Source organism: Pangasianodon hypophthalmus, chromosome 7, assembly GCF_027358585.1.
Source record: "Pangasianodon hypophthalmus isolate fPanHyp1 chromosome 7, fPanHyp1.pri, whole genome shotgun sequence".
In the NCBI taxonomy this organism is placed as follows: domain Eukaryota; kingdom Metazoa; phylum Chordata; class Actinopteri; order Siluriformes; family Pangasiidae; genus Pangasianodon; species Pangasianodon hypophthalmus.
In genome coordinates this window covers 22,976,138-23,003,239 of record NC_069716.1, presented here as the reverse complement: position 1 = coordinate 23,003,239, position 27,102 = coordinate 22,976,138, and the positions used below count along the sequence as shown (strand labels likewise).

The 27,102-nt window shown below is 40.5% G+C and overlaps 2 long non-coding RNA genes and 7 other non-coding genes across 21 annotated transcripts; all 9 read left to right on the top strand.

Moving 5' to 3' along the window:
• The first annotated feature begins 518 nt into the window (after nt 1-518).
• LOC117597694 (uncharacterized) lies at nt 519-8,370 on the top strand. 9 transcript variants are annotated; one of them, XR_004578443.2, is made up of 8 exons: nt 537-798; nt 5,191-5,322; nt 5,416-5,787; nt 5,964-6,155; nt 6,243-6,450; nt 6,594-6,776; nt 6,917-7,148; nt 7,317-8,365. It is a non-coding gene; the product is annotated as an uncharacterized LOC117597694 (long non-coding RNA). The 9 variants fall into 9 exon arrangements; XR_004578442.2 differs by having other exon boundaries at nt 538-798; nt 5,416-5,699; nt 7,317-8,364; XR_008302071.1 differs by having other exon boundaries at nt 554-571; nt 747-798; nt 5,416-6,155; nt 7,317-8,370.
• On the top strand, nt 1,741-1,931 carry LOC117597764 (U2 spliceosomal RNA). The gene has a single exon (XR_004578513.1). It is a non-coding gene; the product is annotated as a U2 spliceosomal RNA (small nuclear RNA).
• On the top strand, nt 3,136-3,299 carry LOC113529413 (U1 spliceosomal RNA). Its single transcript, XR_003403050.1, has one exon. It is a non-coding gene; the product is annotated as a U1 spliceosomal RNA (small nuclear RNA).
• A 2,598-nt stretch (nt 8,371-10,968) lies between the features above and the next one.
• LOC117597695 (uncharacterized) lies at nt 10,969-18,939 on the top strand. 5 transcript variants are annotated; one of them, XR_004578448.2, is made up of 7 exons: nt 10,969-11,243; nt 15,578-15,705; nt 15,799-16,080; nt 16,338-16,529; nt 16,617-16,824; nt 16,967-17,403; nt 17,572-18,939. It is a non-coding gene; the product is annotated as an uncharacterized LOC117597695 (long non-coding RNA). The 5 variants fall into 5 exon arrangements; XR_008302078.1 differs by having other exon boundaries at nt 15,575-15,705; XR_008302080.1 differs by lacking the exon at nt 10,969-11,243 and having other exon boundaries at nt 11,943-15,705; nt 16,967-17,149; nt 17,244-17,403.
• On the top strand, nt 12,176-12,366 carry LOC117597763 (U2 spliceosomal RNA). Its single transcript, XR_004578512.1, has one exon. It is a non-coding gene; the product is annotated as a U2 spliceosomal RNA (small nuclear RNA).
• On the top strand, nt 13,558-13,721 carry LOC117597761 (U1 spliceosomal RNA). Its single transcript, XR_004578510.1, has one exon. It is a non-coding gene; the product is annotated as a U1 spliceosomal RNA (small nuclear RNA).
• Nucleotides 18,940-21,136: 2,197 nt separating the features above from the next.
• Nucleotides 21,137-21,327, top strand: LOC113546589 (U2 spliceosomal RNA). Its single transcript, XR_003404730.3, has one exon. It is a non-coding gene; the product is annotated as a U2 spliceosomal RNA (small nuclear RNA).
• A 1,206-nt stretch (nt 21,328-22,533) lies between these two features.
• Nucleotides 22,534-22,697, top strand: LOC113529418 (U1 spliceosomal RNA). Its single transcript, XR_003403055.2, has one exon. It is a non-coding gene; the product is annotated as a U1 spliceosomal RNA (small nuclear RNA).
• A 1,688-nt stretch (nt 22,698-24,385) lies between these two features.
• Nucleotides 24,386-24,549, top strand: LOC128318679 (U1 spliceosomal RNA). Its single transcript, XR_008302116.1, has one exon. It is a non-coding gene; the product is annotated as a U1 spliceosomal RNA (small nuclear RNA).
• Nucleotides 24,550-27,102: the final 2,553 nt, after the last annotated feature.

Sequence of the window (27,102 nt, the reverse complement as noted above, 5' to 3'; positions counted from 1 at the left end):
AAAGCTGTGACAATATTGTTTCAACTGAAGATAAAATTAAATAACTAAGGACCTAATTTAAAAGTAGAAATCTTTTTGTCAGTCCTGTGTAGAAGTGGTGTGGATGTTTAAAATGGCCTAATGTCTATATTTTTGTACATTTCTTAAAGTTCTACTAGACTACTAAATATAATTGTGTCAAAATAACTACACACTGTAATGTTAATTAAAAAACAAACAAACAAACAAACAAACAAAACATTGTAGTTAGATTTCTTGATATCTAATTTAGGGAATGCTTTTAATAGTTAGCCTACCCTGTGGATTTTGTCATGAGATTTTGCTATTGAACATTCACCAGCCCGAGACGTGTGGGCATGCAAGAGAGATTTAACAAGACAGGAGAGACAGATGCCAAAAACCTGTGGACAAAATGGAGAAAACAATCCTCTCGTTTATTGTTTATTAACATATTTAACATTACACATTAGTCGTTATATATTGAATAAGATGTTATATATTCAATTAGCTGTTTTGAATTAGTCCTCTAGGTGGCGCTGTTGTGGAGATGCTCTTGATTCTGTAGCAGCAGGTGATTGCAATTTTCGGTGAAAGACTACATTTTCCTAAATCTCGCATAGGCTACCACGACTAGTAGAGTAACTGAGCTCATTTGTTTATCCGTGTAAATAGTAAGAGTAGCAAACCGTACAACACATTTGTTTTTCTGATTTGAAAATGTTTTTCTTACTCAATTTTACCGTCAGAGGAGTTTGGACTGCTGGCTCAAGACTGACCTTTAGATACTCGTGATATTGTGTAAGCTACGAAAAAGATGTTTTTTGTTTATTTATTTTTACAGACATAAGCATCCTTTAATGTATTATGGGGAAATACTGTACGTCCAGAATAAAGAAATGAAGGTAGGCAGCGCTGTATATGATGAAGCAGGCCTGGAGAAACTGCTGGTTGAAAATGGCGGATGAGTGGCGCATGTGTAAAGATGAACTTCTTTTCCTTTTTAGTAAATTTAGGACTGAGGAGAAAGTTGTTCGTGTTGTAGAAAACTAGAGCTATTTTACTGCTACAAATTTTCACCCTTTGTACCACGAAAAAACTTGGAAGTTTTCTTGGTATTTACTATAAGTCACAGTATTTTTGGTGAAACTTACATTAAGTACATGTTTGGTGATTTTAACCTCTTACTCGGTGTTTAGATTAAAATTATTATAATTATTGTTGACAATTTATCTTCTTTTCGCCAAGAAATCCTCGTGAAAATGTTTTACTCAGTTTAAGGTAATTAAGTTGTAGACACTTTTCCCCCACGAGTTGTTTTCTCCTGCAATACCACATTCGACCACTGAGAGGCAATGTTGTATAATTCAGGTCAGTTTTAACATGTTTTTAAAACTCTCCACATTTTGGTTTGTCATATGTTACTCGTTTCAATGGAAGGATTTTAATCCAGTTTAAAGGTTTGTTTAGAAAAAACTACTTTGTAAACCAATGTGAGTTTGTAGTGCGGAGGATTTTGTATTCTCGTCTCTGATTGGTCGGTTTGTGCATTCATTATCATTTCTCTTTTTGTGTGAACTGACGCGTAAGTCGCCCTTTTCTCTGCTAATTTTAGTATAAAACAATATAGTTCCCGTATTTTACACTGGTTTATTATAGAATATTAAGAGACAGCAGGCGATTTGCCGTCCTCGGGTTTACAGTTGTGTAGAATGTCCCTGTTTGTTGTTTGCTGTTGTCGGTATCGCTTCTCGGCCTTTTGGCTAAGATCAAGTGTAGTATCTGTTCTTATCAGTTTAATATCTGATACGTCCCCTACCCGGGGACCATATATTAAATTGATTTTTGGAACAGGGAGATGGAATAGGGGCTTGCTCCGTCCACTCCACGCATCGACCCGGTATTGCAGTACTTCCGGGAACGGTGCACCCCTCTCTCTACTGTCAAAGAAAGATACAGTCTGTGCATCTGTCTGGCTGTGATGTTCTCCAGTTCCATGGAAGTTCGCGCTGTGCAGTTTGGTTGTGGATTCCTGCATTTGAGCTGTTTGTGATCTCACTGACTTCACTGAATGGTGTCTGTACTTTTACACAAATCCTAATTTATCTCTGCCATGAAAACCACACTCCCTACTCCGACTTTTGGCTGCATTTTTAGAACCAAACTGTACCTGACAAACGCACAATAAAGTCGTTTATTTTCTGTAAACACACGTAGAGTTTAGTAAATCTAATCTGTCTTTATTGGGCCATCAGTCGAGGTCTCATGAACTCCAAGGAAGCCTGAATTATAGCATGTCAAAAGCAGATTTAAAGGATAAATTATAGTATTTATAGTAAGTAAACTAAAACCCAAATCGTGGTCCTTGACACAACAAAAAGATTTATTTCGTGCGTGTGGCACCAGGTATTTAATCAGCGGCTCCAAATTGTAATAATACTGTTATTAAATTAAATATAATAAATTAAAACAACAATCACAATTTGTAATAGACGGACCTATGTATCCGGAACTATGTATCCAGACTCCCATTACCGGTCGGACAGAAATTTCCGCTCTCATGCGTGTTTGTTCATAGACTGTGGTTATATAGTCACTTGTAATTGTATAAAGTTCAAAGCTGCTTTTCTGCCCTGTCCCTTATTTATTCGCTAAAACAATGAATGGAAGTGAAATGTCTTGTAGAGAAAGTGTTTTGTTTTGGCTGTAAGTCGCCGCCTGTCCTGTCCACACAGGGGGCGGGGCTAACTGTAGCGGGTCTTTAAAACAACCTTCATGAAATTGGTGAAAATATTTTACTGACTCTTACTGCTTGTAGCAAAGCGCTCTTTCTTCTGGACTGACTATTGTTATTTTAGTTTACATGTTTGGATTAAAAAAGCAGTTTCCTGAACACTGTGAATCTTATTACATATTCAGCAGCAGTGCATCATGGGAAATATTGTACTGTTTTGTTGCTAAGAAAATAGACGACCACACGGCTTTATGTGTAATAAAGGTTAGTCTTATTTCTGCAGTGCTTTTAGACTGCAGTGTTTTAGCCTCAGATGTTTGTGTAATGATGAGTGCTGTATTCTTCACCGTGATGGTAAACAGTGTGTGCTGCAGTGCAGTCGGTAGCCGAGGGTAGTGCAATTCATACTTACCTGGCAGGGGAGATACCATGATCAAGAAGGTGGTTCACCCAGGGCGAGGCTCAGCCATTGCACTCCGGTTGTGCTGACCCCTGCGAATTCCCCAAATGTGGGAATCTCGACTGCATAATTTCTGGTAGTGGGGGACTGCGTTCGCGCTCTCCCCTGATATTCGCTGTACTAAAATTATATAAAATATTGCTGTTTTTGAAGTTTATGTTGCTTGTGTCCTGGTTTGTCTGATTATGTGGTAACCCGGTGAAATCAAGCAAGGTTGCATGTACTTTACTGCTGGTTTAAAAAGCTACACTAGTGAGCAGAACATGGCACTGCAACATGCAGAAGTACAGCATAAGAAACAACACACGACAGGTTGTGCTGTTATCGGAAAACAATCCATGCCAGAGTCACCAGACAGAAGTTGTCAATCTCGGACAATTGCTTTTGTTTTTGTCTTGGTAGTGTCTGGTTTGTGCCATATATTTTCAGCTTTGTTATAATGGATATCACTGTGCTCCTAGGTAGGTTCAAAGCTTTACTGATCTTTTTCTAACCTCCTCCAGCTTTTTTTTTTTTTTTTTTTTTTTTTTTTTCCTCCCCCCCCCAACTTCCTCTCAAACTTTGTGGGCAGATCCTTGAACTTCATGACAGCAGGACTAGTCTCATCTGCCATTTTAACTGTGAGACTTCCTAAAGTCAGAGATACACCATATTGCCAAAAGTTTTGGGACGTCTGCCTTTACATGCACATGAACTTTAATGACATCCAATTCTTAATCCATAGGGTTTAATATGGCTTTGGCCCACTCTTTGCAGCTATAACAGCTTCAACTCTTTTGGGAAGACTTTCCACAAGGTTTAGGAGTGTGTTTATGGGAATTTTTGACCATTCTTCTAGAAGCGCATTTGTGAGGTCAGGCCTGGCTCGCAGTCTCCGCTCTAATTCATCCCAAAGGTGTTCTATCAGGTTGAGGTCAGGACTCTGTGCAGGCCAGTCAAGTTCCTCAACACCAAACTCACTCATCCATGTCTTTATGGACCTTGCTTTGTGCACTGGTATGCGGTCATGTTGGAACAGGAAGGGGCACTTTACACTTGACACAGTGCCATCAGGCAAGTACCGTTCTCCTGGCAACTGCCAAACCCAGACTCGTCCATCAGATTGCCAGACAGATGCGTGATTCGTCACTCCAGAGAGCACGTCTCCACTGCTCTAGAGTCCAGTGGCGGCGTGCTTTACACCACTGCATCCGATGCTTTGCATTGCACTTGGCGATGTAAGGCTTGGACGCAGCTTCTCAGCCATGGAAACCCTTTCCATGAAGCTCTCTATGCACTGTTCTTGAGCTAATCTGAAGGCCACACGAAGTTTGGAAGTCTGTAGCTATTGACTCTGAAGAAAGTTGGCGACTTCTGCGCACTGTGCGCCTCAGCATGTGCTGACCCCGCTCTGTGATTTTTCGTGGCTGAGTTGCTGTTGTTCCCAATTGCTTCCACTTTGTTATAATACCACTAACAGTTGACCATGGAATATTTAGTAGTGAGGAAATTTCATGAATGGACTTACTGCACAGGCGGCAACCTATCACGGTACCATGCTTGAATTCCCTGAGCTCCTGAGAGCGACCCATTCTTTCACAAATGTTTGTAGAAGCAGTCTGCATGCCTAGGTGCTTGATTTTATACACATGTGGCCATGGAAGTGATTGGAACACCTGAATTCAGATGTGTCCCAAAATGTCCCAAAACTTTTGGCAATATAGTGTATATATTGTGCAAGCATACAACTGGACACAAGTGAACCCTGTTTAACATGTTTAGTGTGAGCTCTCTGAAATTAAATACTGGTCCTGATTTAGACTGTTAAAAGAAAGCTAGGTGAATATTTAGCAATTAAGCAGTTTGTAAACTTTCTAATTTTTAAATAATTTGGAGTCCCTGTATTACATGCTTAAACAACATATTTAAACATTATTTTAAAATAATTAAACATAATCTTAACATCGTCTCTAAAATGACAGGAACACATTACACTAAATATATTTCTCTGCACTCTCAGTAGTTGGCCCCGGGTGCAGTCACGCCAAAGCCTTCTGCGGTTTTGCCATCCCTGTCTGCAGTCACGCCCACGGCTTCTACAGTTTTATCATCCCCGATTGCAGTCATGCCACCCCAACCCACTGACTCCCCAGTGAGTACTATTCATATTAACTGCAGACTTCACAAATATAAATGATTATTTCTGTATTGAGATCATGCGTTTTACTGTTTTGACATGTTTCAGGTTGAGCTGGAGGGTTGGGTGCGTCTGTGGGGAAAATCCTAGTGGCATCCCATCAGCCGACATCTCCTGGGTGAAAAGCGATGGAGAGAGAGAGAGGGCTCTTCACCCCCATTCAGGTGTACCGTGATAACACCGGTGCACTGAAGAGGCCGGCGGGTACTGAAGTCAGACCGGGTGTGGTTTCACTTTACAGAACTTCCAGGCTACATTAGTGGTGCTGTACCAACCGCACACGTTTTCTTCCGGAGTCGCGTGTTTGTGTGGCGGCCAGTTGGGGTGTGGAGGTACTCATTGAAGTGTCCCTGTGGTCAAGAGTGCGTGGGCAAAGGAAAGGACATTTACCTTTATAAGTTATAAGGCTACCACCACGGGGTACTATGCTAGTATTCTAATTAGATTAGTTATTTACAGTTGCAACAGAACAATTCAATGTTTTATTATGTAAAAACACTCAGACAGATCAAATAAAATAATGGACTGCTGTGTAACCATGAGCAGCATCCCATAGATTTTTGTTTGTTTGTTTGTTTGTTTGTTTGTCTATGCAGGTTCTCTATATCTGTGATGTATCCAATCTGGTATACTATGCTGACGGCGGTCTTGTGCTGTGTACCGTGCACCAAAGCAGCCAGAAGCGGGGAAGGTGGCAAGATGTGTCGGTGGTTGGCATGGGATTCTGCTATCATGTGTCAACTTGGTGAAGCACACCAAGCCATGTTCCCTGCTATCCTGACAGACAAGTGAGTACACTGAGCATTTGTGTACCTAACATGCCTTGAGGTAGTAGCACTAACCACTATTGGCATATTGATTACCACGATTTACAGGCGTGGTGTGGACAAGAACGTGGTAAGACTTCTGTGGGACCGGACAGAACACACTTCAGACACACTTTTGAGGCTCCACCTCCTGCGAGAGAGCTGCTTCCTGCCCGTCTGCTCGGTCATGCCTTCCTCCCGGCAGAGGCCAACAATGTACGGGACTCCAATTCTCTCCAATTTTGGCACTGTGCTAAAAATGAACTCCACTAAGAAGGTATGTACAAATATACATAGTGCAATAAATGTTTTTGTTTAGTTGTTACATTTAACCTTCTGCAACGTTTTTGAATAGAAATACATTTGCATGGCAGTACCATCTATATCTCAACCTGGATCTGTCTTAAAAAAAACTATAAGGAAAATCTTAAAGGATGGACCCAGTCCAGAGGAGGAGGTGGTTGAGCCTGGCCAGCCTGACCCAGATGAGGATGACAAGGCGTACCAGAGTGACACAGAGGCAACTGACGACGTGGTGGCTTCTGTCCCAGCCCACATAACCTTACCACTGATGAGACCACTATAGCTTGCCCTCCAGCCTTTGTGAGTAATTTTGCGTTTACCTCTGCCAGGCAAATACTAGCATTTGCTTGTCTTTTTAGCCTGAGTGTTGGTTGATTGTTAAAATGAAGTGTTTGCCAACTAACCATTTCAACTTAACCTGTTATTATTGTACTTTTCAGTAGGAGGATTCTTGTAGTCCCAACCCGCTTCCAGGATTCCAGCAGTTGGAAAGGTTCTGTTCTCTGCTGATGGAGATTGGCCTGACTGAGAACAAGTTGAGCATAACTACAGAACAGAGGAACAAGCTCATCGACACTTGGAATGCCGTAGAAGAGCATGACAAACAGCCACAAAAGTTTCATCATCTTTTCACCTTCAAAAATGCACCAGCTCTGTGGGCTACGTGAAGTAGTGAGCATATTCCATTTAGTGCTGTATTTATTTAAGCTTAAATATAATTTTAATAAGATGTTGAAAGCAAATAATGTCTAGATATATTTACACAAGGCTATTGGTCCTAATTTCATTTAATCTGTAAGTTTTTGTACTAATTTTTAAAATGAATGCATGTAATTGCAGTGTGGTTGACGAGCACAAAGCAGAACTCTCTAGCCCAAGTGGAAAAAATTACTGGATAAAAAACCATCTCCTCAAAAGACATACCTTCTGCACCATGTCAGCCGTTGGTTGTCCCTCCACTTGACTACCCACAGACTGAGTATGAACACATTCCAAGCAAGGCAGGTACCAAGATCTTGAAAGAAAGAACAGACATTGTAATGCCAGTTCCAAGGACTTCAACCCAGTGAGAACACCCTCACTTACCACTGCTGGTGAGAAGACCTGTTGGAACTGAAAGGAAAACTCTGGCCACTTCCACCATCACCAAACCTCTGCCTACAATCACTTCGACTACCACAACTGCACAAGTGATTCCAGACACTTCCACCAATGCAGGACCTGTGACAATATCCACCAGCCAAACTGACACATCACACAGAGCCGGCACCCCTTCTCTCTGGGCCAGAGCTACACTGTACAAAAGAAAACATACAGAGAACCTCACTCATGTTGGAGCCAAGCTGTCATGTGTACACAACTTGCCCATTTGTAAACTTTGCAACCGACCAACTCAGGGGCACAAAAAATACAAAAAGAAGACTTTTTGCCCTCTGAAAATGATGTCTACCTCAAAAGGATTGGAAAACAAAGTGTACACGAGTTATGAACATTTCACCACGGTTGTAGACACACAGGAGTAAACTTGCAATTGTTAGTGTGGACTTCTACTTGGACTACAGTGCTAGAACTAGTATTGTGGCCTTTACTACTACTGTAGGAACGTTAATGTGTCATGATGTTCCTTTTAAAAGGGTTACGCTGATTTTATTGAATGCTGTATTTGTTTTTCTTGTCTTAAAATGTTCATTTATTTGATCAAAGTCCGATTTACATGTGTGCGTTGAATACTATGTTCTTATTTGATTTTTTTTTTATTGCTGTGAAGTGATTATCATCACAGTGCCAGATTTATGGGTTTCTATTGAATATTGTATAAAAAATTATATTCTTGTTCAGTATTTTGTATTATTATTCAATAAAGCGATCATTTAATTATATAATCACAAAGAAAGCATCAGATTATTTAAATGTAACTATGTATCTTGGAAAATCCAAATTCTTGATAATTGTAGAAATAATAAAAAAGAACACGAAGTGTATTACCTTAAACATTGAAGAACATAAACAGTAAAGTTAGATAGGTACTTTACTGATGTGGAAAATTGGGTTGCCTTAGCAGTGAGACATTATAAACCACTCTACAGTGCATAGAAAAATATACCAACATTACAATAAATACAGAATAGGTTTATACAACCCCTGGCAAAAATGATGGAATCACCACACTTAGAGGATGTTCACCCAGCTTTTTTACTTTATAGCAAATTAAAAAAAACAAATCACAGATATGACACAAAAAAGGTTTTGTTCAATAGCTTAACATTCTGGCTTTGTGGAACATACATAAAAAAAAATTACTGACATTTTTTTTTATTAATGGCATGTCTTTTTCCAAATAAAGTAGAGGACAAAAGTATGGAATCACTCAATGTTGAGGAAAAAATTATGGAATCAATTTTTAATTTCCATTTCTAAAACAAATACTGGGACAAGTCTAAAAATGTTAGTAGGTCAGCAGTTAAAAGGGAGTGCTTACACAATTTAATGGGCTGTTGGACTTGGCTAATTGAAAGGAAACATGGCTCCAATGAGAGAGTTGTCAGTTGAAACAATGGAAAGGTTTATAAAACTCCTTCAACAAGGAATTTCAGCATGGAGTGTGGCCAAAGAAGTTGGTTGCTCCCAGTCAGCTGTGTCTAAAATTTGTTGCAAGTACAAACTTAATGGGAAGGTTATGAAAGGTAGATATACAGGCAGACTAAGGAAGATGTCAAAGCATCAGGATAGAAAACTCAAAGCACTATGCCTTGAAAATAGAAAATGCACAACAAAACAAATGAAAAACAAATGGGTGGAAACAAGAGTCAATGATTGTGACAGAACTGTAAGAAACCAGAAGAATGAAATGAGATTTACATATAGAAAAGCCAAAAGAAAACCAGCACTAACACCAAAACAGAAGAAAACAAGGTTACAGTGGGCTAAGGAGAAGCAATCATGGAGTGTGGATGAAATTCCGTGATGAATCATGAATCTGCATCGGCCAAGGAGATGATGCTGGAACTTTTGTCTGGTGCCGTTCTAACAAAACATAAAGATGACTGCCTGAATCAATCAAATTTCCCAACTCATTTATGATATTGGGTTGCATGTCAGGTAAAGGACCAGGGGAGATGGCAGTCATTATCTCAGCAGTCAACGCACAGTTGTACAGTGAAATTTTGGACATTTTCTCATTCCATCCATAGAAAATAGATTTGGTGATGATGAAATAATTTTTCAGGATGACACAGAGCAAACAGTTTTAAGGCTTTTTTTTCAGTAAAGGCATATAAACTCAATGACATGGCCAGCAAACAGTCCGGATCTCAATCCAATTGAAAATTTATGGTGGAAAGTAAAAAAAACTGGTCCATGTTACGGCTCCACCCTGCAAAGCTGATCTGTCAACTGCTATTCGAGAAAGTTGGAACCAGATTGATGGGGAATATTGTTTTTCATTAGTGAGGTCTATGCCTCAAAGAATAAAAGCCAGAGGAGGAGGAACAAAGTATTAATTGTGTTTTTTTTGTTGATGATTCCATAATTTTTTCCTCAACCTTGAGTGATTCCATACTTTTGTCCTCTACTTTATTTGGAAAAAGACATGCCATTAATAAAAAAAATGTCAGTAATTTTTTTTTATGTATGTTCCACAAAGCCAGAATGTTAAGCTATTGAACAAAACCTTTTTTGTGTCATATCTGTGATTTGTTTGTTTGCTATAAAGTAAAAAAGCTGGGTGAACATCCTCTAAGTGTGGTGATTCCATCATTTTTGCCAGGGGTTGTAGATACACGTGTAATATAATGGGCCAACAATATCGACACCATTCTCCTTTCAGCCACCATCTGCAAGGGGTCCAGGCGTAGAAACCAACTTTCTGATGAGCTTGTTCAGTCTGTTGGCATCCCCTGTTTCAGTCCTAGTGCCCCAACACTCTACAGTGCACAACAAGGCTATCTCAGCAACAGACTGATAGAACATCTGATGCTACACACTGAGGAACCAGAACAGTCTCAGGGAGTAAAGCCGGTTTACAATGAACGATCAACACTGATGTTAATAAAAGAAACATCAGACAGCATTTTAAATAGACCCATGTCCACAAGGTTATGCGTTCCATTTTCACAAAGTACACAACACTTTAACAGTCAAGTAAGTAACACTACATAGAACATGTAAAATAATTTGAGTTTAACGTGCAAATAACTGTACTGACAGATTAATATAAACATCCATCACTACCACTGTTATTACCTAAAATTCATCAGTCCACTCAGATTATTTTCACCTATAAGCCCCTAAAGATTGTCCATATATCCAATGAGTTTATAATTTAATGCAGGGAAGAAAGGTTTACTAACACTGAATTTGCCTTTACGGTCATGGGGACATGGGGTGCTCCAGGACCAGAGCTGTGAGCCTGTGTATTAGTTTATTGCAGTAATTTTAAAAACAGTATGGACATATCCTGATCAGTGCTTTACTACCGCTGTTTTGAATGAGTCCTCTAGGTGGCGCTGTTGTGGAGATGCTCTTGATTCTGTAGCAGCAGGTGATTGCAATTTTCGGTGAAATACTACATTTTCCTAAATCTCGCATAGGCTACCACGACTAGTAGAGTAACTGAGCTCATTTGTTTATCCGTGTAAATAGTAAGAGTAGCAAACCGTACAACACATTTGTTTTTCTGATTTGAAAATGTTTTTCTTACTCAATTTTACCGTCAGAGGAGTTTGGACTGCTGGCTCAAGACTGACCTTTAGATACTCGTGATATTGTGTAAGCTACGAAAAAGATGTTTTTTGTTTATTTATTTTTACAGACATAAGCATCCTTTAATGCATTATGGGGAAATACTGTACGTCCAGAATAAAGAAATGAAGGTAGGCAGCGCTGTATATGATGAAGCAGGCCTGGAGAAACTGCTGGTGGAAAATGGCGGATGAGTGGCGCATGTGTAAAGATGAACTTCTTTTCCTTTTTAGTAAATTTAGGACTGAGGAGAAAGTTGTTCGTGTTGTAGAAAACTAGAGCTATTTTATTGCTACAATTTTTCACCATTTGTACCAAAAAACCTGGAAGTTTTCTTGGTAATTACTATAAATCACAGTATTTTAGGTGAAACTTACATTAAGTACATGTTTGGTGATTCTAACCTCTTACTCGGTGTTTAGATTAAAATTATTATAATTATTGTTGACAATTTATCTTCTTTTCGCCACGAAATCCTCGTGAAAATGTTTTACTCAGTTTAAGGTAATTAAGTTGTAGACATCCCCTTATAGTTGTTTTCTCCTGCAATACCACATTCGTCCACTGAGATGCAATGTTGTATAATTCAGGTCAATTTTAACATGTTTTTAAACTCTCCACATTTTGGTTTGTCATGTGTTACTCGTTTCAATGGAAGGACTTTAATCCAGTTTAAAGGTTTGTTTAGAAAAAACTACTTTGTAAACCAATGTGAGTTTGTAGTGCGGAGGATTTTGTATTCTCGTCTCTGATTGGTCAGTTTGTGCATTCATTATCATTTCTCTTTTTGTGTGAACTGACGCGTAAGTCGCCTTTTTCTCTGCTAATTTTAGTATAAAACAATATAGTTCCCGTATTTTACACTGGTTTATTATAGAATATTAAGAGACAGCAGCATTTGCCGTCCTCGGGTTTACAGTTGTGTAGAATGTCCCTGTTTGTTGTTTGCTGTTGTCGGTATCGCTTCTCGGCCTTTTGGCTAAGATCAAGTGTAGTATCTGTTCTTATCAGTTTAATATCTGATACGTCCCCTACCCGGGGACCATATATTAAATTGATTTTTGGAACAGGGAGATGGAATAGGGGCTTGCTCCGTCCACTCCACGCATCGACCCGGTATTGCAGTACTTCCGGGAACGGTGCACCCCTCTCTCTACTGTCAAAGAAAGATACAGTCTGTGCATCTGTCTGGCTGTGATGTTCTCCAGTTCCATGGAAGTTCGCGCTGTGCAGTTTGGTTGTGGATTCCTGCATTTGAGCTGTTTGTGATCTCACTGACTTCACTGAATGGTGTCTGTACTTTTACACAAATCCTAATTTATCTCTGCCATGAAAACCACACTCCCTACTCCGACTTTTGGCTGCATTTTTAGAACCAAACTGTACCTGACAAACGCACAATAAAGTCGTTTATTTTCTGTAAACACACGTAGAGTTTAGTAAATCTAATCTGTCTTTATTGGGCCATCAGTCGAGGTCTCATGAACTCCAAGGAAGCCTGAATTATAGCATGTCAAAAGCAGATTTAAAGGATAAATTATAGTATTTATAGTAAGTAAACTAAAACCCAAATCGTGGTCCTTGACACAACAAAAAGATTTATTTCGTGCGTGTGGCACCAGGTATTTAATCAGCGGCTCCAACTTGTAATATTACTGTTATTAAATTAAATATAATAAATTAAAACAACAATCACAATTTGTAATAGACGGAACTATGTATCCGGAACTATGTATCCAGACTCCCATTACCGGTCGGACAGAAATTTCCGCTCTCATGCGTGTTTGTTCATAGACTGTGGTTATATAGTCACTTGTAATTGCATAAAGTTCACAGCGGCTTTTCTGCCCTGTCCCTTATTTATTCGCTAAAACAATGAATGGAAGTGAAATGTCTTGTAGAGAAGTTGTTTTGTTTTGGCTGTAAGTTGCCGCCTGGGGGCGGGGCTAACTGTAAGCGGGTCTTTAAAACAACCTTCATGAAATTGGTGAAAATATTTTACTGACTCTTACTGCTTGTAGCAAAGCGCTCTTTCTTCTGGACTGACTAATGTGATTTTAGTGTACATGTTTGGATTAAAAAAGCAGTTTCCTGAACACTGTGGATCTTATTACATATTCAGCAGCAGTGCATCATGGGAAATATTGTATTGTTTTGTTGCGAAGAAAATAGACAACCACATGGCTTTGTGTGTAATAAAGGTTAGTCTTATTTCTGCAGTGCTTTTAGACTGCAGTGTTTTAGCCTCAGATGTTTGTGTAATGATTAGTGCTGTATTCTTCACCATGATGGTAAACAGTGTGTGCTGCGGTGCAGTCGGTAGCCGAGGGTAATGCAATTCATACTTACCTGGCAGGGGAGATACCATGATCAAGAAGGTGGTTCACCCAGGGCGAGGCTCAGCCATTGCACTCCGGTTGTGCTGACCCCTGCGAATTCCCCAAATGTGGGAATCTCGACTGCATAATTTCTGGTAGTGGGGGACTGCGTTCGCGCTCTCCCCTGATATTCACTGTACTAAAATTAGATAAAGTATTGCTATTTTTCAAGTTTATGTTGCTTGCGTCCCGGTTAGTCCGATTATGTGGTAACCCGGTGAAATCAAGCAAGGTTGCATGTACTTTACTGCTGGTTTAAAAAGCTACACTAGTGAGCAGAACATGGCACTGCAACATGCAGAAGTACAGCATAAGAAACAACACACGACAGGTTGTGCTGTTATAGGAAAACAATCCATGCCAGAGTCACCAGACAGAAGTTGTCAATCTCGGACAATTGCTTTTGTTTTTGTCTTGGTAGTGTCTGGTTTGTGCCATATATTTTCGACTTTGTTGTAATGGATATCACTGTGCTCCTAGGTAGGTTCAAAGCTTTGCTGATCTTTTTCTAACCTTCTCCAGCTTTTTTTTTTTTTTTCCCCCCAACTTCCTCTCAAACTTTGTGGGCAGATCCTTGAACTTCATGACAGCAGGACTAGTCTCATCTGCCATTTTAACTGTGAGACTTCCTAAAGTCAGAGATACACCATATTGCCAAAAGTTTTGGGACGTCTGCCTTTACATGCACATGAACTTTAATGACATCCCATTCTTAATCCGTAGGGTTTAATATGGCTTTGGCCCACTCTTTGCAGCTATAACAGCTTCAACTCTTTTGGGAAGACTTTCCACAAGGTTTAGGAGTGTGTTTATGGGAATTTTTGACCATTCTTCTAGAAGCGCATTTGTGAGGTCAGTCCTGGCTCGCAGTCTCTGCTCTAATTCATCCCAAAGGTGTTCTATCAGGTTGAGGTCAGGACTCTGTGCATCCATGTCTTTATGGACCTTGCTTTGTGCACTGTTATGCGGTCATGTTGGAACAGGAAGGGGCACTTTACACTTGACACAATGCAGTCAGGCAAGTACCGTTCTCCTGGCAACCGCCAAACCCAGACTCGTCCATCAGATTGCCAGACAGATGCGTGATTCGTCACTCCAGAGAACACGTCTCCACTGCTCTAGAGTCCAGTGGCGGCGTGCTTTACACCACTGCATCCGACGCTTTGCATTGCACTTGGCGATGTAAGGCTTGGATGCAGCTTCTCGGCCATGGAAACCCATTCCATGAAGCTCTCTACACACTGTTCTTGAGCTAATCTGAAGGCCACACGAAGTTTGGAAGCCTGTAGCTATTGACTCTGAAGAAAGTTGGCGACTTCTGCGCACTGAGCGCCTCAGCATGTGCTGACCCTGCTCTGTGATTTTACGTGGCCTACCACTTCGTGGCTGAGTTGCTGTTGTTCCCAATTGCTTCCACTTTGTTATAATACCACTAACAGTTGACCATGGAATATTTAGTAGTGAGGAAATTTCATGAATGGACTTATTGCACAGGTGGCAACCTATCACGGTACCACACTTGAATTCCCTGAGCTCCTGAGAGCGACCCATTCTTTCACAAATGTTTGTAGAAGCAGTCTGCATGCCTAGGTGCTTGATTTTATACACCTGTGGCCATGGAAGTGATTGGAACACCTGAATTCAATGATTTGGAGGGGGTGTCCCAAAACTTTTGGCAATATAGTGTATATATTGTGCAAGCATACAACTGGACACAAGTGAACCCTGTTTAACATGTTTAGTGTGAGCTCTCTGAAATTAAATACTGGACCTGATTTAGACTGTTAAAAGAAAGCTAGGTGAATATTTAGCAAATAAGCAGTTTGTAAACTTTCTAATTTTTAAATAATTTGGAGTCCCTGTATTACATGCTTAAACAACATATTTAAACATTATTTTAAAATAATTAAACATAATCTCAACATTGTCTCTAAAATGACAGGAACACATTACACTAAATAAATTTCTCTGCACTCTCAGTAGTTGGCCCGGGTGCAGTCACGCCAAAGCCTTCTGCGGTTTTGCCATCCCTGTCTGCAGTCGCGCCCACGGCTTCTACAGTTTTATTATCCCCGATTGCAGTCATGCCACCCCAACCCACTGACTCCCCAGTGAGTACTATTCATATTAACTACAGACTTCACAAATATAAATGATTATTTCTGTATTGAGATCATGCGTTTTATTGTTTTGACATGTTTCAGGTTGAGCTGGAGGGTTGGGTGCGTCTGTGGGGAAAATCCTAGTGGCATCCCATCAGCCGACATCTCCTGGGTGAAAAGCGATGGAGAGAGAGAGGGCTCTTCACCCCCATTCAGGTGTACCGTGATAACACCGGTGCACTGAAGAGGCCGGCGGGTACTGAAGTCAGACCGGGTGTGGTTTCACTTTACAGAACTTCCAGGCTACATTAGTGGTGCTGTACCAACCGCACACGTTTTCTTCCGGAGTCGCGTGTTTGTGTGGCGGCCAGTTGGGGTGTGGAGGTACTCATTGAAGTGTCCCTGTGGTCAAGAGTGCGTGGGCAAAGGAAAGGACATTTACCTTTATAAGTTATAAGGCTACCACCACGGGGGTACTATGCTAGTATTCTAATTAGATTAGTTATTTACAGTTGCAACAGAACAATTCAATGTTTTATTATGTAAAAACACTCAGACAGATCAAATAAAATAATGGACTGCTGTGTAACCATGAGCAGCATCCCATAGATTTTTGTTTGTTTGTTTGTTTGTCTATGCAGGTTCTCTATATCTGTGATGTATCCAATGTGGTATACTATGCTGACGGCGGTCTTGTGCTGTGTACCGTGCACCAAAGCAGCCAGAAGCGGGGAAGGTGGCAAGATGTGTCGGTGGTTGGCATGGGATTCTGCTATCATGTGTCAACTCGGTGAAGCACACCAAGCCATGTTCCCTGCTATCCTGACAGACAAGTGAGTACACTGAGCATTTGTGTACCTAACATGCCTTGAGGTAGTAGCACTAACCACTATTGGCATATTGATTACCACGTTTTACAGGCGTCGTGTGGACAAGAACGTGGTAAGACTTCTGTGGGACCGGACAGAACACACTTCAGACACACTTTTGAGGCTCCACCTCCTGCGAGAGAGCTGCTTCCTGCCCGTCTGCTCGGTCATGCCTTCCTGCCGGCAGAGGCCAACAATGTACGGGACTCCAATTCTCTCCAATTTTGGCACTGTGCTAAAAATGAACTCCACTAAGAAGGTATGTACAAATATACATAATGCAATAAATGTTTTTGTTTAGTTGTTACATTTGACCTTCTGCAATGTTTTTGAATAGAAATACATTTGCATGGCAGTACCATCTATATCTCAGTCTGGATCTATCTTAAAAAAACTATAAGGAAAATCTTAAAGGATGGACTCAGTCCAGAGGAGGAGGTGGTTGAGCCTGGCCAGCCTGACCCAGTTGAGGATGACGAGGCGTACCAGAGTGACACAGAGGCAACTGACGACGTGGTGGCTTCTGTCCCAGCCCACATAACCTTACCACTGATGAGACCACTATAGCTTGCCCTCCAGCCTTTGTGAGTAATTTTGCGTTTACCTCTGCCAGAATGCAATACTAGCATTTGCTTGTCTTTTTAGCCTGAGTGTTGGTTCTGTTCTCTGCTGATGGAGATTGGCCTGACTGAGAACAAGTTGAGCATAACTACAGAATAGAGGAACAAGCTCATCGACACTTGGAATGCCATAGAGGAGCGTGACAAACAGCCACAAAAGTTTCATCATCATCTTTTCAGCTTCAAAAATGCACCAGCTCTGTGGGCTACGTGAAGTAGTGAGCATATTCCATTTAGTGCTGTATTTATTTAAGCTTAAATATAATTTTAATAAGATGTTAAAAGCAAATAATGTATAGATATATTTACGCAAGGCTATTGGGGCTAATTTCATTTAATCTGTAAATTTTTGTACTAATTTTTAAAATGAATGCATGTAATTGCAGTGTGGTTGACGAGCACAAAGCAGAACTCTCTAACCCGAGTGGAAAAAATTACTGGATAAAAAAACCATCTGGCAGAGTATGCAGAGAGCTTCCCGCAAGTGTCCATAACCCTTGAGGCCAACACGGATAAATGTGTTTGTGTATACGCTGGTCAAACTTCTCTGGCTGAGGTTACCTCACAATACTACTGCGAGGCCTGGAAAAAAAACCATCACAAAAGCCTATGAGACAATTCAACATTGTATATTGGTGGAGGATCCAGTTCTGAGCAAAGTGGTTATTCCTTTACAAAAAATCAACACCAAGACTGTCCGTGATTTGATCCATCATCAAGAGAGTCGACTCAACCTACAGTCAACAAAAATGCCATCCACTATATTAAAGACCATGTCAGTCTCCTCAAAAGACATACCTTCTGCACCATGTCAGCCGTTGGTTCTCCCTCCACTTGACTACCCACAGACTGAGTATGAACACATTCCAAGCAAGGCAGGTACCTAGATCTTGAAAGAAAGAACAGACATTGTAATGCCAGTTCCAAGGACTTCAACCCAGTCAGAACACCCTCACTTACCACTGCTGGTGAGAAGACCTGTTGGAACTGAAAGGAAAACTCTGGCCACTTCCACCATCACCAAACTTCTGCCTACAATCACTTCAACTACCACAACTACACAAGTGATTCCAGACACTTCCACCAATGCAGGACCTGTGACAATATCCACCAGCCAAACTGACACATCACACAGAGCTGGCACCCCTTCTCTCTGTGCCAGAGCTACACTGTACAAAAGAAAACATACAGAGAACCTCACTCATGGTGGAGCCAAGCTGTCACGTGTACACAACTTGCCCATTTGTAAACTTTGCAACCGACCAACTCAGGGGCACAAAAAATACAAAAAGAAGACTTTTTGCCCTCTGAAAATGATGTCTACCTCAAAAGGATTGGAAAACAAAGTGTACACGAGTTATGAACATTTCACCACGGTTGTAGACACACAGGAGTAAACTTGCAATTGTTAATGTGGACTTCTACTTGGACTACAGTGCTAGAACTAGTATTGTGGCCTTTACTACTACTGTAGGAACGTTAATGTGTCATGATGTTCCTTTTAAAAGGGTTGCACTGATTTTATTGAATGCTGTATTTGTTTTTCTTCAGTATTTTCTATTAGTGTATTTAAAATGTTCATTTATTTGATCAAAGTCCGATTTACATGTGTGCGTTAAATACTATGTTCTTATTTGATTTTTTTCTATTGCTGTGACGTGATTATCATCACAGTGCCAGATTTATGGGTTTCTATTGAATATTGTATAAAAATTTATATTCTTGTTCAGTATTTTGTATTATTGTTCAATAAAGTGATCATTTAATTATATAATCACAAAGAAAGCATCAGATTATTTAAATGTAACTATGTATCTTGGACAATCCAAATTCTTGATAATTGTAGAAATAATAAAAAAGAACACGAAATGTATTACCTTAAACATTGAAGAACATAAACAGTAAAGTTAGATAGGTACTTTACTGATGTGGAAAATTGGGTTGCCTTAGCAGTGAGACATTATAAACCACTCTACAGTGCATAGAAAAATATACCAACATTACAATAAATACAAAATAGGTTTATAGATACATGTGTAATATAATGGGCCAACAATATCGACACCATTCTCCTTTCAGCCACCATCTCCAAGGGGTCCAGGCGTAGAAACCAACTTTCTGATGAGCTTGTTCAGTCTGTTGGCATCCCCTGTTTCAGTCCTAGTGCCCCAACACTCTACAGTGCACAACAAGGCTATCTCAGCAACAGACTGATAGAACATCTGATGCTACACACTGAGGAACCAGAACAGTCTCAGGGAGTAAAGCTGGTTTACAATGAACGATCAACACTGATGTTAATAAAAGAAACATCAGACAGCATTTTAAATAGACCCATGTCCACAAGGTTATGCGTTCCATTTTCACAAAGTACACAACACTTTAACAGTCAAGTAAGTAACACTACATAGAACATGTAAAATAATTTGAGTTTAACGTGCAAATAACTGTACTGACAGATTAATATAAACATCCATCACTACTACTGTTATTACCTAAAATTCATCAGTCCACTCAGATTATTTTCACCTATAAGCCCCTAAAGAGTGTCCATATATCCAATGAGTTTATAATTTAATGCAGGGAAGAAAGGTTTACTACCACTGAATTTGCCTTTACGGTCATGGGGACATGGGGTGCTCCAGGACCAGAGCTGTGAGCCTGTGTATTAGTTTATTGCAGTAATTTTAAAAACAGTATGGACATATCCTGATCAGTGCTTTACTACCGCTGTTTTGAATGAGTCCTCTAGGTGGCGCTGTTGTGGAGATGCTCTTGATTCTGTAGCAGCAGGTGACACTGCAATTTTCGGTGAAAGACTACATTTTCCTAAATCTCGCATAGGCTACCACGACTAGTAGAGTAACTGAGCTCATTTGTTTATCCGTGTAAATAGTAAGAGTAGCAAACCGTACAACACATTTGTTTTTCTGATTTGAAAATGTTTTTCTTACTCAATTTTACCGTCAGAGGAGTTTGGACTGCTGGCTCAAGACTGACCTTTAGATACTCGTGATATTGTGTAAGCTACGAAAAAGATGTTTTTTGTTTATTTATTTTTACAGACATAAGCATCCTTTAATGCATTATGGGGAAATACTGTACGTCCAGAATAAAGAAATGAAGGTAGGCAGCGCTGTATATGATGAAGCAGGCCTGGAGAAACTGCTGGTGGAAAATGGCGGATGAGTGGCGCATGTGTAAAGATGAACTTCTTTTCCTTTTTAGTAAATTTAGGACTGAGGAGAAAGTTGTTCGTGTTGTAGAAAACTAGAGCTATTTTATTTCTGCAAATTTTCACCCTTTGTACCACGAAAAAACTTGGAAGTTTTCTTGGTATTTACTATAAGTCACAGTATTTTTGGTGAAACTTACATTAAGTACATGTTTGGTGATTCTAACCTCTTACTCGGTGTTTAGATTAAAATTATTTTTCACACTTTATCTTCTTTTCACCAAAAATCCTCGTGAAAATGTTTTACTCAGTTTAAGGTAATTAAGTTGTAGACATTTTTCCCCCACGAGTTGTTTTCTCCTGCAATACCACATTCGACCACTGAGAGGCAATGTTGTATAATTCAGGTCAATTTTAACATGTTTTTAAACTCTCCACATTTTGGTTTGTCATGTGTTACTCGTTTCAATGGAAGGATTTTAATCCAGTTTAAAGGTTTGTTTAGAAAAAACTACTTTGTAAACCAATGTGAGTTTGTAGTGCGGAGGATTTTGTATTCTCGTCTCTGATTGGTCAGTTTGTGCATTCATTATCATTTCTCTTTTTGTGTGAACTGACACGTAAATCGCCTTTTTCTCTGCTAACTTCAGTATAAAACAATATAGTTCCCGTATTTTACGCTGGTTTATTATAGAATATTAAGAGACAGCAGCATTTGCCGTCCTCGGGTTTACAGTTGTGTAGAATGTCCCTGTTTGTTGTTTGCTGTTGTCGGTATCGCTTCTCGGCCTTTTGGCTAAGATCAAGTGTAGTATCTGTTCTTATCAGTTTAATATCTGATACGTCCCCTACCCGGGGACCATATATTAAATTGATTTTTGGAACAGGGAGATGGAATAGGGGCTTGCTCCGTCCACTCCACGCATCGACCCGGTATTGCAGTACTTCCGGGAACGGTGCACCCCTCTCTCTACTGTCAAAGAAAGATACAGTCTGTGCATCTGTCTGGCTGTGATGTTCTCCAGTTCCATGGAAGTTCGCGCTGTGCAGTTTGGTTGTGGATTTCTGCATTTGAGCTGTTTGTGATCTCACTGACTTCACTGAATGGTGTCTGTACTTTTACACAAATCCTAATTTATCTCTGCCATGAAAACCATACTCCCTACACCGACTTTTGGCTGCATTTTTAGAACCAAACTGTACCTGACAAACGCACAATAAAGTCGTTTATTTTCTGTAAACATACGTAGAGTTTAGTAAATCTAATCTGTCTTTATTGGGCCATCAGTCGAGGTCTCATGAACTCCAAGGAAGCCTGAATTGTAGCATGTCAAAAGCAGATTTAAAGGATAAATTATAGTATTTATAGTAAGTAAACTAAAACCTAAATCGTGGTCCTTGACACAGCAAAAAGATTTATTTCGTGCGTGTGGCACCAGATATTTAATCAGCGGCTCCAAATTGTAATAATACTGTTATTAAATTAAATATAATAAATTAAAACAACAATCACAATTTGTAATAGACGGAACTATGTATCCGGAACTATGTATCCAGACTCCCATTACCGGTCGGACAGAAATTTCCGCTCTCATGCGTGTTTGTTCATAGACTGTGGTTATATGGTCACCTGTAATTGCATAAAGTTCAAAGCTGCTTTTCTGCCCTGTCCCTTGTTTATTCTCTAAAACAATGAATGGAAGTGAAATGTCTTATAGAGAAGTTGTTTTGTTTTGGCTGTAAGTCGCCGCCTGACCTGCACAGACACAGGGGGCGGGGCTAACTGTAGCGGGTCTTTAAAACAACCTTCATGAAATTGGTGAAAATATTTTTACTGACTCTTACTGCTTGTAGCAAAGCGCTCTTTCTTATGGACTGACTATTGTGATTTTAGTGTACATGTTTGGATTAAAAAAAGCAGTTTCCTGAACACTGTGGATCTTATTACATATTCAGCAGCAGTGCATCATGGGAAATATTGTACTGTTTTATGCTAAGAAAATAGACGACCACACGGCTTTGTGTGTAATAAAGGTTAGTCTTATTTCTGCGTGCTTTTAGACTGCAGTGTTTTAGCCTCAGATGTTTGTGTAATGATTAGTGCTGTATTCTTCACCGTGATGGTAAACAGTGTGTGCTGTGGTGCAGTCGGTAGCCGAGGGTAATGCAATTCATACTTACCTGGCAGGGGAGATACCATGATCAAGAAGGTGGTTCACCCAGGGCGAGGCTCAGCCATTGCACTCCGGTTGTGCTGACCCCTGCGAATTCCCCAAATGTGGGAATCTCGACTGCATAATTTCTGGTAGTGGGGGACTGCGTTCGCGCTCTCCCCTGATATTCACTGTACTAAAATTAGATAAAGTATTGCTATTTTTCAAATTTATGTTGCTTGCGTCCCGGTTAGTCTGATTATGTGGCAACTGCTGAAATTAAGCAAGGTTGCATGTACTTTACTGCTGGTTTAAAAAGCTACACTAGTGAGCAGAACATGGCACTGCAACATGCAGAAGTACAGCATAAGAAACCACACACGACAGGTCCTGCTGTTATAGGAAAACAATCCATGCCAGAGTTTACAGAAGTTGTCAATCTCGGACAATTGCTTTTCTTGTCTTGGTAGTGTCTGGTTTGTGCCATATATTTTCAACTTTGTTATAATGGATGTCACTGTGCTCCTAGGAATCAGAAACAATTTATTGCCAGGTACAGTAAAGGACACTCTACAGTACTAGGAATTTGTCTTGATGTCAGGTGCAAACACAGAATCAAAGATATAAAGTCAAGGGGGAGATGAAGTGAAGAATACAAAAATACAAAAAATGCAACACAAAACAAGGGTAAAACAAAACTAAAGTGCAGAGACCATGGTGCAAGATGAACATGCTATATATAAATATGAAATATGTGAACAGCAGAAGAAGAATATATTAAATCAAAAAAATATAAATAGTTATATACAGAAAAAGTGAGTGTACATGGTAGATAGAAAAGTTACAGCTTCAGAGGGGAGAGAGACTGAAAGTAGGTTGGGGGAGGGGGGGTCACCTGAGGGGAATTGGGGCACTGTTCAGCAGGCTGACTGCAGCGGGGAAGAAGCTGTTCTTGTGGCGTGAGGTCCTGGTCCTGATGGACTGGAACCTCTTGCCAGAGAGGAGAGGCTGAAAGAGTGCATGTCCGGGGTGAGAGGGGTCAGCTGCAATCCTGGCTGCACGTCTCCGGGTCCTGGAGTGATGGGAGGCTGCAGCCGATTACCTTCTCAGCGGAGTGAATGACACGCTGCAGCTTGGCCTTGTCCCTGGCCGTGGCAGCAGCAAACCAGACTGTGATGGAGGAAGTGAGAATAGATTCGATGATGGCAGTGTAGAAGTTGACCATCATCTTCACGGGGAGGTGGAACTTCTTCAGCTGCCGCAAGAAGTACAGCCTCTGCTGAGCCTTCTTGGTGAGGGAGCTGATGTTCTGCTCCCACTTAAGCTCCTTCACAAGGTTCAGAGCTTTGCTGATCTTTTTCTGACCTTCTCTGTCCATGATTATATAGTCACTTGTAATTGCATAAAGTTCAAAGCAGTTTTTCTACCTTGTCCCTTATATATTCACTAAAACAATGTTTGTAAGGGGGCGGGGCTAACTGTAGCGGGTCTTTAAAACAACCTTCATGAAATTGGTGAAAATATTTTACTGACTCTTATTGCTTACTATGTAGCAGAGCGCTCTTTCTTCTGGACTGACTGTTGTGATTTTAGTGTACATGTTTTGAATCACAAAGCAGTTTCCTGGACATTGTGGATCTCATTACATATTCAGCAGCAGTGCATCATGGGAAATATTGTACTGTTTTGTTGCGAAGAAAATAGACAACCACATGGCGTTGTGTGTAATAAAGGTTAGTCTTATTTCTGCGTGCTTTTAGACTGCAGTGTTTTAGCCTCAGATGTTTGTGTAATGATTAGTGCTGTATTCTTCACCATGATGGTAAACAGTGTGTGCTGCGGTGCAGTCGGTAGCCGAGGATAAAGCAATTCATACTTACCTGGCAGGGGAGATACCATGATCAAGAAGGTGGTTCACCCAGGGCGAGGCTCAGCCATTGCACTCCGGTTGTGCTGACCCCTGCGAATTCCCCAAATGTGGGAATCTCGACTGCATAATTTCTGGTAGTGGGGGACTGCGTTCGCGCTCTCCCCTGATATTCACTGTATTAAAATTAGATAAAATACCATTGTATTTTTTTTAAATTGTTTTTAAATCTGGTTAGCCTGTTTGTGCGGCGACTGGTGAAATTGAACAAGTTTGTGTGCGCTCTGCTGCTGTTTAAGACAGTACACTCGGGAGTAGAACATGACACTGCAACATGCAGAATTACTGCATCTAATTTTATAAGAAACAACACACGATGGGTCGTGCTGTTATAGGAAACTAATCCATACCAGAGTTAGCAACCAGAAGCTGTCTTCTATAACAGCCTGAATTCTTAAAAGCGGTACATACTGACATGTATATATCTTATACCAGCAATTCCTCTTATACCTGTCCTGAAGACTTTCCAGTGGCAGAAAACTTAGAATGTTAATGATGGCTGCTGACACCCAAGGCTCTTTCAATAAATATTACATAAACATCTCTCAGCACAACAGAATCGTTGAATCATTAGCAATTGTATGTTTTGTTTTATTTTTTTAACCCATTTATTATTAGCCTTGGATTATTTGGAGCTTCTGCCATACAGGTCCCTGTGTATGAGCTGTTGTTATAGAAACAATTATGTTAAAGGAAGAACCATGCTGTTATCAGAATCAGAATCAGCTTTATTTGCCAAGTGTGCACGCAGACACACAAGGAATTTGTTGTGGTTTTCTTTAAGGTGCTCTTGGTACATACATACATACATACATATCTTACATGAGAACAAAAAAAACATTTAAATAATAAGACTTAACAATAAAAAAATAAAAAATAATAATGTGTATGAATCTGGAACAGAAGATTTATGTACAGATTTGTGCATTATTTACTCTATATACAGCTGTATAAATAAAGAGATATGCATATGTATTTACATAATACTAGATACTAAAAGAGGTAGTAATTAGAGATGGAGGATGAATTACAGAAATGAATTATAGAATAAAAAAACACAGGTAATGATTCCTGTGTTAGCTGTTTAAGCTGGAGATGGCATGGGGGGAAAAAACTGTTTTTATGCCTAGATGTCCTAGTGCACAGAGATCTGTAACGTCTGCCTGAAGGGAGGAGTGCAAACAGGTTGTGACCGGGGTGAGAGGGGTCTGTGATGATGTTAGCTGCCCGTTTCTTCACTCTGGAGTTGTACAAGTCCTGAAGGTTGGGCAGGTGCACACCAATGATCCGTTCTGCTGTCCTAACAGTCTGTTGCAGTCTTCTTATATCTGATTTGCTGGCTGACCCAAACCAGACAGTTATAGAAGAGCACAGAACTGACTCAATAACAGCTGAGTAAAACTGTGTCATCTGCGCCTGTGGCAGGTTGAACTTTTTCAGTTGACGAAGGAAGAACAACCTCTGCTGGGCCTTTTTCACAATGGAGTCAATGTGAATGTCCCACTTCAGGTCCTGAGAGATGGTGGTGCCCAGGTACTTGAATGACTCCACTGCAGCCACGGTGCTGTCCATGACGGTGAGAAGGGGGAGAGCAGGGGGTCTCTCCTGAAGTCCACTATCATCTCCACAGTTTTGAGCGTGTTCAGCTCCAGGTTGTTGTGACTGCACCAGATAGCCAGCTTCTCAACCTCTTGTCTGTAAGCAGACTCGTCGCCATCCTGAATGAGACCGATGACTGTAGTGTCATCTGCAACCTTCAGGAGTTTGACAGAGGGGTCCTTAGAGGTGCAGTCATTTGTGTAGAGGGAGAAAAGCAGTGGGGAGAGAACGCAGCCCTGAGGAGCTCCAGTGCTGATGGTTGCGGGTGTTGGATTTGAATTTTCCCAGCCTCACTAGCTGCTGCATGTCTGTCAGGAAGCTGGTGATCCACTGACAGATGGAGGTGGGTACAGAGAGCTGTGTCAGTTTATTTAGAAGGATATCTGGAATGATGGTGTTGAAAGCGGAGCTGAAGTCCACAAACAGGATCCTTGCATAAGTCCCTGTTTTGTCCAGATGTTGGAGGATGTAGTGCAATCCCATATTGACTGCATCATCCACAGACCTGTTTGCTCGGTAAGCAAACTGCAGGGGGTCCAGCAAGGTTCCAGTAATGTCCTTCAAGTAGGCCAACACCAGCCTCTCAAATGACTTCATGACCACAGACGTTAAAGCAACAGGTCTGTAGTCATTTAGGTTATTTAGGTCTGTTATGTAAGGAATAACACACGATGGGCTATACTGTTACAAAAAATATAAAATTTTACATTTATTTATGAATGACAGTATGGTCTGAAGTGTTATTCTTCTTGTACCACAGCGATATGCCAACAGTTAAAATCATTAATTTATTAACGAACCACACATCACACTTGTCCCCCATCCATGGGTCAGATTCCTGCAATCTATTGCTTGCATTATAGTTGCATTATGGTTCCATTATCAGGCTCTATTTGTCTTTTTCTTGAAGTTAATAAGACAAGAACACAGTCATATTACTGGGAATCTGGAAAGTGCAAACTCCTCTGTCTAGAAGACTCTCCCATGGCAGGAAATATACTATTACAAAGCACTGACACTGGTGACTCCTTTCATAAATGTTACATAAATGTCTCCTAACAGA